Source organism: Halichoerus grypus, chromosome X (genome assembly GCF_964656455.1).
Source record: "Halichoerus grypus chromosome X, mHalGry1.hap1.1, whole genome shotgun sequence".
NCBI lineage: Eukaryota > Metazoa > Chordata > Mammalia > Carnivora > Phocidae > Halichoerus > Halichoerus grypus.
The window spans coordinates 115,109,024-115,125,092 of NC_135727.1; the positions used below are offsets into that span (position 1 = coordinate 115,109,024).

Here is a 16,069-nt window from a genome sequence, read left to right on the forward strand (position 1 = left end):
CACACACTAGATTTTGGGTGTATTTTGGTCTGTTAAAAGAAAGTGCCTCCCAAAATTTTAAAGAAAGAAAAACTTATATATGTACAAAAATAAGGGTTGATATGATGAAGGGATGGAATATGAGTGTAAAGATGGAAATTATAAAAAAAATTTATAAAAGGAATTGATAAGTTGTTTGAAAAAAGAAAGAAGAGGATTTAAAAAAACAAAAGAAAAAAAAAAGGGAGAGAATGTGATCAGGCAGGGGAATAGAAAAAAACCATACACTAGAGATTTAGAGTATATTTTGATCTGTTAGAAGAAACTATCTCAAAATTTTAAAGAGAGAACAACTTATATATATATGCCAAAAATACGGGTAACTACTATGAAGGGATAGAATATGACTCTAAAAATGAAAAATAAAAATGTTTTTTAAAAAAGGGATTGATAAGATGTTGGTTGAAAAAGGGAAAAAGAAAAATTCAAAAAAAAAAAAAGAAAAAAGACAGTTAAAAAAAAATAATTAACTTTGAAAGACTAAAGAATCATGGTAAAAAAGCCATGAATTCTATGTGCAGTATTCCCCTAGCGCTGGAGTTCTGCCGTTCTCATTGATCGGTAAACTTGGTCTTGGCTGGCTGTTCTCGCTGATCTTCTGGGGGAGGGGCCTGTTGCCGTGGTTCCCAAATGTCTTTGCCGGAGGCCGAATTGCCCCACCCTTGCCCGGTCCGGGCTAAGTAATCGGCTCGGGTTTGCTCTCGGGAGCTTTTGTTCCCTGCAAGCTTTACATACAGCTTTGGAGGCGGAGAGTGAAAATGGCGGCCTCCCAATCTCCGCCCCGGAGGAGCTGAGAACTCGGGGCCCCGCTCCTCAGTGCGCCCCCAGAGAAAAGCAGTCAGTCACTCCCGTCTCCCCGGTCTCCGGCCGCACTCCGTGCTCACCCGGCCTGTGACCGCGCATTTCTATCTCTGGCACCCGACCCCGGGTGGAGTCTCCAAACCCAGCAGATCCCTGCGGTGCGCTCCCGCGCCACTCCTCCCCGGGGGAGGAAGGTGAGTCTCCCCGGATCTGCCGCTTGTTGGGTCCCTGCTGGAGGAGCAGTGGCCCGACTGTGCCGCGGATCACGGTTTATGACAACCCCGAGCTGAGAGCCCGTGCCTGGGCTCCGTCTCTGCAGCTGGCTTCCCTGCTCCGATACCTGGGAGCTCTGCCACACTCAGGCACCCCCGGTCTTTCTGTGACCCCGAGGGTCCTGAGACCACACTGTCCCATGGGGGTTCCACCCCCCCGCTTAGCCACCGGAGTGACGTCCCTCAGCGGAGCCGACTTCTAAAAGTTCCGATTTTGTGCTCCGTGGCTCTATCACTTGCCAGAAGTGGCCGACGGAGGCCCCTTCCCCGCTGTTTATCCTCCCGAATATCGCCTCAGATTCACTTCTCCGCGCATCCTACCTTCCAGAAAGTGGTTGCTTTTCTGTTCAGAGAGTTGTTGCTATTCTTTTCTTCGATCTCCTGTTGAGTTTGTAGGTGTTCAGAATGGTTTGATCCCTATCCAGCTGAATTCCTGAGAGGAGACGAAATCCAGGTCTCCTACTCCTCTGCCATCTTGCTCCGCACCCCCCTCTTTTTTTTTTTCTTTTTTTTTTTTTTTAAGCAAGCAGTAAGCTTTTCAGGTAGTTTTTGTGTACACAGCAATTTGAGAACCACTGATTTATAGTAAGGGAAGTAACCAACAGAAAGATTAATATAAAAACTGCCCATTACAGTTGGAGATTATGATTGGGAGTGGCACAAAGGTGGGAAGAAGAAACATGATGAAGATTTCCTTTTATTTCCCTCTCTATGGTTTGAATTTGTATTCCCATATGTAAATATTATATTTGTAATTTTAAAAAGTAAGGCAGGATGGAGTTTGCCAGTGTCCTTACTAAACCCCTTCAGTTCATCCCTAGATTACTAGGAGACATGAGCAGGACTTTAGGAGGCCCTACTTCTTCACTCCTGACTAAGTTATCTTTGGAGTCTGGGTGCTCCCTACTATTGATGATAATATTTGTAATATCTCTTAGTTCTGTCTATAATGCCTGGGATGGCATGCACATACAGTTCATTGTTAAAAAATAAAAATTGGGGCAGGGAGAGATAAAGTTACAAAATTATCTTCCATATACAATGAGTGTAGAGGCTGGGATAAAACAATTTTGTACTGTTACCATAAAGTCCTAAGAATCCACACAAAGTTACCCTAATATCTGTCTCCTCTGCCCCTTTTCTCCTGCCCCAAGTCCCCTCAATTTCTCTAACTGCCTGCCCTCCCACCATGTTTTTGTTTCAGTCCTCAGAAGTAACTTCAGATTTTTCTAGTCCTGTGTATCTCTGGAGAAGGACTTTAATTTCTTTCTGTTCTTTAGAGCAAAACACAAGAAGAACACTTGGGTTTTTTTTTTTTCTTTTAATATTGACTTTATCTCATCTTCTGATTTCTGTGTCTTACCTCACTAATATGGTTTCTGCCTCCTTACTTCAGTTTACTAAAGTTCCCATCCCATCATCTATTGTAACAGTAAGAGGTTCCATGTGTTGAGTGTGGATTCTCTGCCAGACGATGTTCCAAAGCTTTATAGGCATTATTGTCCTTAATCCTCACATCAGACTTAAGAAGTAGAGGTGTCAGTTTCATCTTATAGATGAGATAACTGAGTATTAGAGAGGTTTAGTGACTTGCACTAAACTACACAGCTAGAAGGTGGCAGAGTCATGACTGAAATCCAAGTCTGTCAGTAGAACCCAAGTTCTTAACTTCAACAACATTTTCCTCCCTAATTAGTCCCTGTTAGGCAGCCATGCCTGTAGTCATCCCCATTCAAGATTTTATCTTACAGAGATGTATGTGTCTCAAGACCAGCATCATTCTGGAGCTTGAAATGCCTGCATGAAAGCATCCCTTTATTAGAGTGAAAGAGTGGGAGTCCTTTTTTCCCTCCCCCAAATGAGTTATAGAAACATATTTTAGCAAATACTGCAAATTTCAAGGGATGTGGGTCTGGTGAGGTAGTTTGAGAAGGAATTTTGGATTCAGACAGTCTTAAATTTAAATCCCAGCTTCACCACTATTAGCTCTTGACCCTCAGCAAGTAGTATGAGCTACCTGAACTCCCTGCACCTCATGTGAAAAGAGAGACCATACTGTTATGTTTAACATAAGGAACTCTTGCAGGGTAAAGTCCGGTAAAGCTCTTGCATGGTGCTTGCCAAATGGTAGTTGTTGCTTTTATTAGAATTATCATCTTTGTCATCATCATCACAGTTACCATTGCTAATTAAGTAGCATTTTTTTCTTTTTAACAGTTTTATTGAGATATAATTCACATACCATAGAATTTACCCATTCAATGGTTTTTCATATATTACATTATTAATATTTTTAAACTGTGGTAAAAATTTATGTATAATATAAAAATTGAAATTTTAACCATTTTTAAATGTACAATTGAGTTGTATAAATTATATTTACAGTTGTGCAACCTTTACCATGATCTATTTCCAAGAGTTTTTCATCACTCCAAAGAGAAACTTTGAAATTATTAAGCAATAACTCCCTATTTTCTTCCATCTCCTGTTAACCTTAATCTAATTTCTGCCTCTGAATTTGCCTAGTCTAGATACCTCATATAGTGGAATCATGCAGTATTTCTCCTTTTGTTTCAGCTTGTTTCACTTAACATAATGTTTTTGAGGTTCATCTATGTTGTAACATGTATTAGTACTCCATTCCTTTCCAAGGCTGAATAATATTACATTGTATGGATACACTACATTTTGTTTAGCCATTTATCTGTTGGTGGACATTTGGTTGTTTCTATTGTTGATAATGTTGCAGTGGATATTAGCGTATAAGTATCTTTTTTAGTCCCTGCTTTTAAATCCTTTGGGTTTATACACAGAAGTGGAATTGCTGGGTCATATGATAATTCTATGTTTAGCTTTTTGAAGAACTACCCAACAGTTTTTCATAGTATCTGCACCATTTTATATTTCCACCAGAAATATACAAGCGTTCCAATTTCTCCACATCCTCTCCCATACTTGTTATTTTCTATTGTTTTTATTATAGCCATCATCATGGATGTGAAGTGGTTCAGAAGCAACTTTCTATTCCAGGATTTCTCATGAATATGAGATGCAACTTAGACACTAGACAATGGTGATGGAACATACTTTTGGATACTGTGCTCAATCCTTAGCTCTGAAGAGACTGTTGGTGGAATTTTTGTATAATCTCTAGACAAAAAAAGACAAACTTTCTGTATCTTCAAGATCCTTGGAGAGTAATTTTGTTGCCAAGAAATTGCCTTAATTTGCAAGGTTTTCAGTAGGCTATATGTATTTACAAGCAAACAATCACAGCAGACAATTAAATAAGCTTTTACAAATGAGGTCCAAACAGTAACACAATAAGCAGTCACATTTTAAAAAATTGACTTAAGACACTGGTTACAGGTTTGTGGAATTGGAAACTAAAACATATGATTCCTGTAGAGACAAGATTATGCTAATAGTGGCTGGAAGAATACCTGAAGCAACATCAAAATGAACCACTACTTATTTAATAGGGTTTCAAAAATCTAGCAAAAAAAATAATAAAGTATATTTGTGTGCTATCAGATGGAACATGAGTTTTTTCTTATTTTCTTTTACATTCAGATATTATTCTTTGTAACGCTGAGGGTACATGCCACTCTGGGTGGATATATTGGGCTGACTTCACGTCAAATCATTGTTTCTCTGCCCCTTGGCACAGAGAAAGTGGAAAAGAGTGATTTGGGGTGTACTTGAGCTGAAACAAGGATAGTCACTACAGCCATAAAAGTTGTGACATTTTCTTTTTTCTTTTTTTTAAATTGAAGCGTAGTTGACATACAGTATAGACATTTTCTTGTCCACCAATATGGTGTTAACTGAGGACACCTCCCTAGTGATTTCTAGCAGCATTGGCAAAATATCTACTTTTGTGATGTGAGGTTTTTATTTTTTCTAAGTACTTGGCTACTATTAGACTTACATTCACAAACATTTAATACACACACAGTTAATCTATCCAATACTATGTAAAGCCTTATGAGTAGACATAACTCCAGTAAACAGGAGAGTTTACGTAGAGTTTGTATAGAGCTAGTATCTTGATTTGGGAGGTGGTACAGACTCGTTTTTTTTTTTTTTTTTTTTTTTTTTTTTTTAGCACCAACTTAGGACCTAAAGAAATGTGGCTCTACCATTTAGCTGTATGACTGAGAAAGACTGAATTTCTCTGAGTCTCAGTTTTCTCATCTGCATTACAGAGATTATGACATTTACCTCATAATATGATTGTGAGGATTTCATGAGTATTTGTAATGTGCTTAGTATTATGCCTCAAAAATCCCCTAAGTGCTCAATAATAATAATGTTTATGAACTCTTATCATCATGGTTCCATAAACTACATATTATCATAATTTTATATGTGTGGGAAATAATTGTCAAATATCTTCCTAGTAGATACAACTATGATACTATTTTATGTAAGTATAAAACAGTAATAAATATGATACATGTAGTTATGGCAAACTTAGAGTAATAATTTATTACTATGGAGAGACTAGAGAGGAAGAAATATTCACTCCAATAAGCCAAGAGCCACCCAGAGATGGAATGAACCAACTCTGGAATCTAAGCATTCTCTGGAATGATTTTAAGTATAGGCAATGACCAGTTGTGGAAGATATTTAAACCTAAATGACTGCCAAGTTCTATTCAAACTTGAGAGTCAATACTTCATTTCCATTTCCACTAATCCCTTGATATCAACAATGGCCTCCCATCATTCATCAACACAACAGAAGGTTCAGAAAACTTCACCCAAAACCTTTCTTTAGAATAGCTGCAGAAAGAACTAGACTCAATTTTGTTCTAATTGGTGGAGAGTAGACTCCCTTGGGCTCTTTGAATGTCAGGTATAACTTGATCTGTTTCCTTTCTATTGAAAATGGGTTGTGTTTACCTCCTTTTCTAAGCTGAGGTTTCTCAACCCTTGATAGATAGATGAAATATGGTTCTACTGCAAGGAAATGAGGCAAAAACACCCACACAATAATCATTCCTCTCTTTATATCCTAGCTGAAATAAGCCAAAAAACAAGAAGCAACATATCAAGCTGAAAATCTTTCAAGGATAAGCCACCTTGGGGGCTGTGCTATCCTTCCTCATTTTGCCACAGACAGAATGGCTGATGTAATAATAATTTGCAGTTAGATTAAGAAGTGCAGAGATGCATCAAAATATTAACACAAAGCTAATTAACTTTTAGGAGCTTTATGGTTTCAGAGGAAGGTATAATTTTCATTTTCATTATAGGCAAAAAAAAATCAGTTATTATTTTGGCTAATTTATTTCAGTATTTCTTTTTAGGTCCCTTATTAGAACAAATGTTTTTAGAGCATCTTAGTTTCTGTTTATTGAATTATTTTGTGGGCACTGTGTCCAAAAGGATAACATGTAGCCCTGATCCTCAGAATCTTACAAGTAATCTAGTGCTTAGGAATCAAGGGAGTGTAGATATACAATCTAGGTTTTACTTTTGAAGTGCTACATACTCTCTGTGTAACCTTGAATAATGTCCTTTACTTCTCTGAGCTTCAGTTTTCTCATCTTCAACATTGGGATAATAAAACCTATTTAACTAGGGTTGCTGTAAGGATTAAAAGAGATAGCATATGTAAAGATGAGACAGTATATGAAATCTAACATGTGTGGTCTTTAGGTACTACATCATCTCTTAGTGAGCAAATTACTTATTTGACTCAGTTTCCTCATCTATAAAATGGTGATAATAATTGTACTAGCTACACAAGGTTATTATAAATTAAGTAATATACGTATAGAGTTTAAAACAGTGCTTCAACATAGTATATGCTCAATAAAGGCTGGCTATTATTGCCATTGTTATTATAATTATCATTACCACTACTACTGGAGTTTCTGAGAAATAAGTTGTCTAGAATGGTCAAGAAGTAGGGCTTGAGGTGGTTCTTGAAAGATGGAAAATTTTTGATTTACTTAGAAAGGAAAAGGTGACAGAAAAAAATGAGTAAAAATGCATAGATATAGGGGTGCCTGGGTGGCTCAGTCAGTTAAGCAGCTGCCTTCAGCTCAGGTCGTGATCCCAAGGTCCTGGGATCAAGGCCCAAGTCGGGCTGCCTGCTCAGTGGGGAACCTGCTTCTCCCTCTCCCTCTGCCTGCCACTCCCCTTGCTTGTGTGCTCTCTCTCTCTCTCACTGTCAAATAAATAAATAAAATCTTTAAAAAAGATGCATAGATATAAATAGGCATAGTCATTTGTGGGAGTAGCATGATTAGAGAAGTCAAGATGTCTTGGTGGGAAGCAATGTCAGGTCATTAATTTTGGGCTTGATTCTAGAGGCTTAATTTTCAAGATGCTGACTCTAGTTCTAATTTTACATGTCCTTTCTGTTCAAGTGCCCCCCATTCCTAATTCAATTCAGTACTCAAGAGTCTTAATTCCCATGCTCAGAATAGAATTTGACTGGTTGGCTCAGCCTGGGCCATGTGTCCATCTGCGGCCATGGGTTTGTGTCATGAGGCATAATAAGTTGAGGATTAAGAAGTAAGGCAATGATTACCAAAGGAGACTATCATTTTGCTTATATATCTGGGTTGGGGGTGAGGCAGGCCAACATGACCAATGAACAGCTTGGGTAGACTGTCTTATTCATCATAGTCTTCCAGTGTTTTGTACATAGTAGACACCCAAACAAATGTTTATTACATTAAGGAGATACTTAAAAAGAAGGAATATATTTAGAAATTCTTCATCTCCCTACTCAACTTCATAGCATAGGTACACAGTCCAGCCTCTGTATTGGTGTCACACTCAAAACAAATGTCACTTGAACTGCTTGAGTGATCAAAAAAGCCCAGGCCAAGTCTAAAAATGTTTTACAATTACTTTCTTCAAGGGAGCAATCTATATAGTTTGTAAATTCCAACTTTCAAATTTGTGGAGTATAGTCCTAAAAGAATATCCACAGTCAAGATTTTCTATAGGAGTCACACTAAGGCATAAGAGACATTCACTTAGGGGGGCCTAGGTGACTCAGTTGGTTAAGTGTCTGCCTTCGGCTCGGGTCATGATCTCGGGAGCCTGCTTCTCAACTCTGCCTGCTTCTTTCTCTACCTGCCACTTTCCCTGCTTGTGCTCCCTCTCTATGTGATAAATAAATAAATAAATAAAATCTTTAAAAATGTTAAAAAAAGAAAAGAAACATCCATTTAGAAGATCAAATAGCAGATGTCAAGACATCAGACATTAAGTTTAAAAAATACAAGAAGTAAACATTCTTATTTATAAAAGCCTTGCCTATCTCTCTTTAATAACTTTTTCAAATTTATCCTAAATTAAAAAGAAGCATCTACAAACTCTTAAATGATTTATTTTGACTTCTATTTTCTCTCAGTTCTATTTGTCAGTTGTTATTCTCCCTTATCTTATTATATGACTATTATGGTGTCACTCTTCTATAATGAAGCATGTTTTGAGAGTCCTTTTGAATGATAGAGGTATGAAAATTTCAAAGGTCTTCATTAAATTAAGCTAAAGGCTGGGGGAAAAAATATGAGCCATGATCCTCAAAGCCCAATTGGTTTCATGTATTCTAAATTTAATTCACATCTCATGGCTTCATCTTTTTTACTCATTTAAAAGTATCCTATTCATAGACTCCATAATCTTATTAAGATCTGGAAAACATTTTTCATACTTTAACTCCACTACTGAAATACTCTTTCTTGTTGCCTATAAAATCTGGCACAATCTTAGTCCTAAAAAGAAAAATTCATCCCTAAGGAAATTTCCAGTGTCAAATTTAAGCACTTTGAGTATTATGCTACCGATATTTTAAATGGTTTTCACTTAAATTTCATCCTGAATCATTTAAGGCCCTGAATTGTTAAGTTGAACAACAGTATAGCATGCTTTTTCCAATATACATTTTGTGTTCATAGGGCCTTCTGATGATATATCTATATAGAAAACCCCGACTCAATGTTTTTTCTTTAACTTTTAGCCAGGCTATCATTCTCTGCCCTTGGTCCCAATGGTCTTTTGTGAGTGCCTTAATTGAATGTCTGCCCTTGTAGGTGTTATGCCCTTTGAGCCTATTGATAGGAGCATTCTGGAGTGAACCAAATGCACTATCTTACAGCAGGTCTGTAACTTCTTCCCTCTCTTCATAGCTCTACAGAGAGAAAACAACTAATATTTTGAGTGACCTTCTGTGCTTCCAGTTCCCATCTGTTGTGGCCTGAAATTACCATCTAAATTCTTGCCATGTGAGGACCTGCAGGGTGCCCCTTGATCTGTCAACCAAGCATGAGCAGTTACACAAATAGCATACAATTTCAAAGGCAGACAGGCTGGTAGAATCAGGTTCCATTTGCCCGTTCTTTTACCATATTAGGGAACTAAGCTGTTCCTGTCTACTGCCCTCAGACAGAGGCCTTTTTAAAATTCTAGTAAACCTGATCCCAGGCACTTGCCAGCAAAGTCTTAGTCTTGTTAACTGATAGAGGTAATGAAGTCCATCTGAAACGAAACTTCTTATGAGCAATAGGTATCTCCATTTTCAGATCAAGTTTTTCATGTTTTTAAATTAATTTTTTCCTGACTATAATCATGATATCTATATATTGTGGAAAGTTTGGAAAAATACATAAGAGAATAAGGAAGGAAGTAACAAACACTTTAAAACCAATACCTACAGATAACCAGTGTTAACCTTTTACCATATTTTCTTTCAACCTTGAGATTTTACTCTGTGCACAATTTTTATAACATTATATTATAAACATATTCATTTAAAGGAATATTTTGAAGCATTATTTTAATGAATGCACATTAGTCCATTATCTGAATACACTGTAATTAATTTAGTATACTATTATTTATTCATTCACCCAATATTGGACATTGTATAGTTAGGTTTCCAATTATTCATAATGATAAATAACCCTGTCAAAATATTCATTGGCCTAATTATTTCCTTAAAATAGGTATCCATGTTCATCTTTTAAGTTCTTAACAGTTTCTCAAATTGCTTTCCAAGAAAGCTGTAATACTCCCACCTATATGCTAATTTTATAGGTGAAAAATTATATCTTACTATTCCACTTCCTTTTAATAAAAATTTGGTTAGTATAGAGATCATTCTGGATGCAAATCAAGAAAAAAAAGAGTAGGAATAGTGACTTTGACTCTCAACATGGCCCACCCATGGGGATAGGACAATGCCCACGACTTCCACAATCATCTTCTCTGAGGTCTTGTCTAGTGGCCAGGGAGCTATAAGGAGAGACTTCTCTGGAAGCGGACTTCTTAGAGTGTGATAAAATCACAATTCATATTTTATTAGCACTCTTCAGTTTTTTAAGTCCCTTCACATGAATTGTCATAGTAGATTCTCAAACAAAACTACAGATGGTGTTCTTGTGGAGATACCTGAGTCCCTATGCTCCTAGGTTTCTCAGGTCTTCCATTTCCCCTAGCTTCTCTGACCATGGAGGTGTTCTAGGCGGGCAAGTAATAGATCAGGGGCTTGAAATCTAACTCCAAATATAATACTCTTTCTTTCTGTTACATTGTTTCTGTTGTACCATAGTCCTTATTGCAAAGGCAGATATACTGAAAGAACTTAAGGTTCAGGGCCCCTCAGTTGCATAGGTTCTTTCTTAGTCATGTGCCTAATTCTGTATTTGTAGTTTTGTAGCTTTTTTCTTAAAGAGGGCCCCTAAATATATAAGCTTCAGGGCTACACAAAACCTGGCTTCACCCCTTCTCCACAGATACTAAGAACATAAATACAGCTTCCAGAGATTCTGGGGTAGGAGAAAGTGTTAGAAATGTCAAGGTTGGGGTGGAGAGGGCAAAATATTACTAGATTGTGGGCTGTGAAACTTGTAATGCCAAATATAAGGGGCCCACACAAACATGACTCTCAGTAACATCCCTTTCTCAAGCAACAGATTCAATAATTTTCTTCAGAAAAATCTTGGGTCATTGGCCTCCTCAGGAACAAAGCTTAGCTGATGTATCCAAAGTACTGAATCAGGACCCAGGGACCTCAAGGGCAAGGCGGGCAGAGAGGAGGCCCTGCCCCACTGAAGAACCTGATAGAAAGGGCACACTTGAGGCCAGATTGAGCTGATGTAAGAGGAAATGGATCTTATTCCTGCCCCTTCAGCACACGATCTGAGATTAGTAAACAAATCCCCCACCCCTGTCCCCCAGAATAACCCAGGTGATTTTCAAACTGCTGCTTCTATGCTGTATCTTCCTGTGCTATTGTGCTGTCTCTTTATGGGTGGGGACTTAGTTTCCTCTCACCCTCCTGGCACTCCCAGAGCTGAGCCCACTGATTTGTAAAGTTCCAGGTTTTAAGTCAGCTGATTGAAAGAACTTGCAAAATTTGGCCCCTCTGGTTTTTAAAGCCAAATGTTATGGGGATTCATCTTTCCCATGTGGGCTCCCCAGTGTGATAACCTATTTCTCTAAACCTCTCTGCACCTGCAGTGTCCCTCCTTCTGGCAGACAGCCCTGCAGGTCTCTTTGGCTCCCAACCATGTCTCTGCCCTTCCTACCCACTTTGATGTGGCCTCTTCTCTCTTTAGCTGTGGAGAGTTAGTTCTGCCAGTCTTTGGGTCATTATCTGGGTTATTTACACTGATGTGAGTGTTACCTACTTGTATCCATTGGAAGAGATGAGCTTAGAGTCCTCCTACTCCACCATCTTCCCCGGAAGTCAAAAGAGAGCATTTCAAAGAACATAAAGTACCAAGCTCAACACCATGGTTGTCTGGAGGAACATTTCTTTAAAATGTCACAAATAGGGATGCCTGGTTGGCTCAGTGGGTAGACCATGCAACTCTTGTTCTTGGAGTCTTGAGTTCAAGCCCCACGTTGGGCATAGAGCTTACTTAAAAAAATAAATAAAATAAAATGTTGTCACAAATAACATTTATTGTGAAGTGGTTTGTGGCTAGAATGAGGTTTGAGAAACAATTGGGAAGTTTGAGCCTTAAGAGATCTGAATTAGGAGAAGGGAACAGATGTATCAGCTTGAGCAATGTTTGAGAAACTTCCTTTCCCTGTGAATTAGAAAAGGCATAATTGATAGAATTAGCATTCTGTATTTATTGGGCTGATTTTTATCTATATCTAAATTTGTGTGTTTTGTCCAGTGCCTGATATGTGGCCTGTCTGAAAACAGGAAAGATGAATTACAAAGCTAATTATTTAGGCCTCTGGCCACTAGTCTAATCACTTCTAATCATTTCTTGATTTGAAACCACTGTTCTTCCTCTGAATCATCATTATCTGTCATTGAATACTTTTGGATATCAATATGATAGTATGGATTTTGCATATTTTGTGTGCCAATTAAGGGATGAAGGCTCATGTAAATTTTAATATACTAAATTTTATGTCAAAGTAAAAATTCTTGCTTAGATTTCAAATGTACATCTGTATGTGATCTCAGCACCCCAAAGTTCTTTATTCTCTTGACCATCCAATCAGCCTGGGCAATCTCCAACTCTGGGGAAACTCTCTTATCCATTCTCTTAACTTTTCACAACTCTCAAGTATGTTTGCAAAAGTCATGTAATCCTAATGATTAATTACTTTTGAAATTCCTTTTATCTCATTCTAGGTGAACACTTCATTTCCTTTGTTTTGACTCCTTTATTCCATTCCTTACACTCATTTTCAGACTTGCCCTTTTACTTCCCTCGAGCTCCCCCTATTACTTTCCCACTGCCTATCTCAGTCATTCTGACACAAAAATATTTTTTCCTTCTTTATTAAAGGAAAAAGTGTCCTTTTCCTTTCTAAAATTTAACCTTTTTCTCTTCTTGAATACCAGACTCCATCTTGTCCAGGAGTTCAACCCTCTCCCTTTTATCTGCAATTCTCACTTCCCAAGGGCCCCTTTTTCTCAGCCTACAGATGTTCTGATTGCTCTTTATCTTCCCAAAGCATATTCTCCTACAAGTCTCCTAAGGGCTACACATATCTATCAACCTTCCTTCACCTCCATAGTTATAACTTAAGAATAGTCTACACTCACTTTCTCTGTGTCCACTTGCAATTTACTTTTCAATCCACTTGAAACTCATGTCCTTCAAAACTTTTCTCCCATGATCACTGCACTGTTCTCTAGCAATATATCACCATCATTGCTTGCTGCTTCTGTAGCTGAATTTCCCACTCACTCTTCAAGCAATTTCACTTCTCTGATGAAATAGCACCTACCACAGTGGTTCTCAACTTTGGCTGCACTTTGGAATCACTTGGGAAGCTTTTTAAAATTTCTGATCCCCAGGCCACACCTCAGGCCAATTACATGGAAAATTCTAGGGATGGGACCCAGGCATTAGCAGTTTCCTTATCTCTCCAATGTGCAGCCATAGTTGAGAACTCTTGCGCTAACACCTTATCTTTGGTTTCCATACCAAAGTGCTTTCCTAAATGTTCTGGCATGGAGGCAGTATGATGTTGGAATCTGACAAATCTGAGTTTGAATCCTGATTATACCACATATTATTTATGGGACTTTCGGAAAGTTATTTAATGTCCATGCATCCCATTCTCCTTATCTGCAAAGTTAGGATACCAATACCTAACTCAAAATTTGTAAATATTAAATAAGTTAGCATATGCAAGATATTTAGTACATAGTAGGCCCTCAGGACAGGTGCTTTCTATGGCTCTCTGACTATTCCCTCCCCTCTCACATATGCAAAGTGTTCTTGCTCCATCTTCCTCCCAAAACCATACTATTCCCTTCCTCCCTCTTTTCTCTGTCTGTATCTGTATTTTCTCCCTTACCTTTAAATTTTAGTCCTAGTCAAATGATTCCCCTCTTTAGTTCCGTAGGCCAGCTTCCCTCCTGTGCTCTGTGCTCCTTTTCCAAGTCTTTGTCAGACATCTCCTGATGTATGTAGCACCTAGGCTTCTTGCTTTGCAAACCACAGAAACTAAGTCTTATGGATTTAAGTAGAAAAGCAACCAATTAAAAATATATTGTCTATCTCTCATCATTCCTGGGAAAGCTGGAAAACCATGTTGGAAAACTGGCAAGATTGTAGGGAGGTTTCATAGCTGGGACTCTGGCTGAAATCATTCAGCAGAACCAGTGTGGTGACAACAGTACTGCTGAATGCTGAATATTGAATACTGTAATTTCTAATGGATACTGGATCCTGCCACTACCATCACCTCCAAAAGAATTCTCCCCTGGCCTTGCATTTTTGAATCACTGACTTCAGATTCAAACCCCAGGACAGTCACGTCTTTTTGGCCAAGCCTGGTCTCACAATTGTACCCTAGCAGCAGGAGAGTCAGAAAGCAAATATTTAGCTTTTTTTGCTTCTGTATTGGGAAGTGGGCTCTTCTTTCTAAAAAGACTTACACAGCAGGGAAATTCCTCAATGTGGGATGGACATTCAAAAAAGGCAAATACCCACTATAATGTCCTATAAATACCTCAACCTTACTATGCCTCAAACAATCTGAATTTTACCCCACCCTCACCCCCACCCCTGCCCAAACTGGGCTTGCCAGTTGGTTTCCTTATTCAGTTGATATCACAATTCTCTGATATTTCTTGAGCAATTTCCATATTGTCCAGATTTGCTTCTCCTCTTCTCCAGGCTAGATCCTACTTCTTCAATCTTCTACATCTATATCCACCTGCATCAAATGCACATGATGGAAGCCTTCTCATCCTTCAAGACTCATGTCAAAAATCACCTCCTCCATGGGCCTTCTCTGATCCCTTAATTAGGATGCCTTTCCCCTTTCTCTGTCTTCCCATAGCACTAAATTTTGCACTTACTTAGTTGTTTATTTATGACCTTCCCTTACTATATTGTTAAATCTGAAATCAGGGGTGCATTCTATGTAATTTTGCCTTCTCATCACCTAAACTCAGTGCCTTGTACATAGTAAGTCACTCAGAATATGATTTGTTAGTTGAAATGCTTCATGCTAAAGTTTTTCCCTATCATAGGTAATTACACATATCACCAAATCAAAGACATCATTGAATATAAGCTGCATTGTTGTTTTATGTGCTACTAAATTTTTAAAATGCCAATAAAACCATGATACACTGTTCACTGTAAGATGCATCCTGATTTGTTAGATATAAAGATGTGTAAAATATTGCACCTTAGAATTTATGAAATACAATATTTATCATTGTGGTTATAATAGCCATAGAATTTATTCTACAAAGCTATTAGTTATGGATAATTTGCAGTATATTAAAAAACAAATAATTATTTGGGGTTAGGTTCTCTCAAACCCTGTAGCATGGATACTCACACTAATCCATATATGCTTCATTTATTTTTGATGTTATACATTTGACAAATGTCTTCTCTGTTATCCGAGACATTTTAAGTATTATGACATTTACATTATCATAGTATTCTTTAGGCATTATGGCTTGGGTCTAAAATTTATGAGGCTACTTTTAAATTACATGATTCCTGTGTCAGGGTCCTGACATTTGAGAAAGTGACTCTTTCATTTGTTTCTTCCCTCTCTAATCCGATGTTCTGGGAGGGGCTTAGAGAGAAGCTCAAGGCTCATGACCTAGTATGGGGGCAGCAGCAGGGAAGAGGGGAATCCTCTGCAAGTGGCTAGACACGGAAGTTCTGGCATAGGCAAGTTTCCTAGGAGAAATCACCTCATCAAGAGATCCGCAGATAGTGTATGTATGTGTTTTCTAGGTAAAAAGAAAATGTTGCCCAACGTGAAATCTGTTGTTTTTAACTTGGCTTGGCTCAGGGTGCTCTTGATCATGCCTCTGACAGCCCCAATTGCACACAGATAATAAGAACTACACAGATATTTCAGCTCAGTTTAGCTAGAGCATTGAAACAGGAGATGAATGAGTGGTGATATGTTCATTAAAAATGGTTTTTAAAAATATTCTATTGCTTATTCTTTGGTTTTGCTTCAAAAATTAT

At 38.0% G+C, this 16,069-nt stretch overlaps 1 long non-coding RNA gene across 4 annotated transcripts in view; it reads left to right on the forward strand.

The window, feature by feature from the left end:
* Window positions 1–16,069, forward strand: part of LOC144380556 (uncharacterized) — a 945,783-nt gene that overhangs the window by 166,734 nt on the left and 762,980 nt on the right. The window lies entirely within an intron of this gene.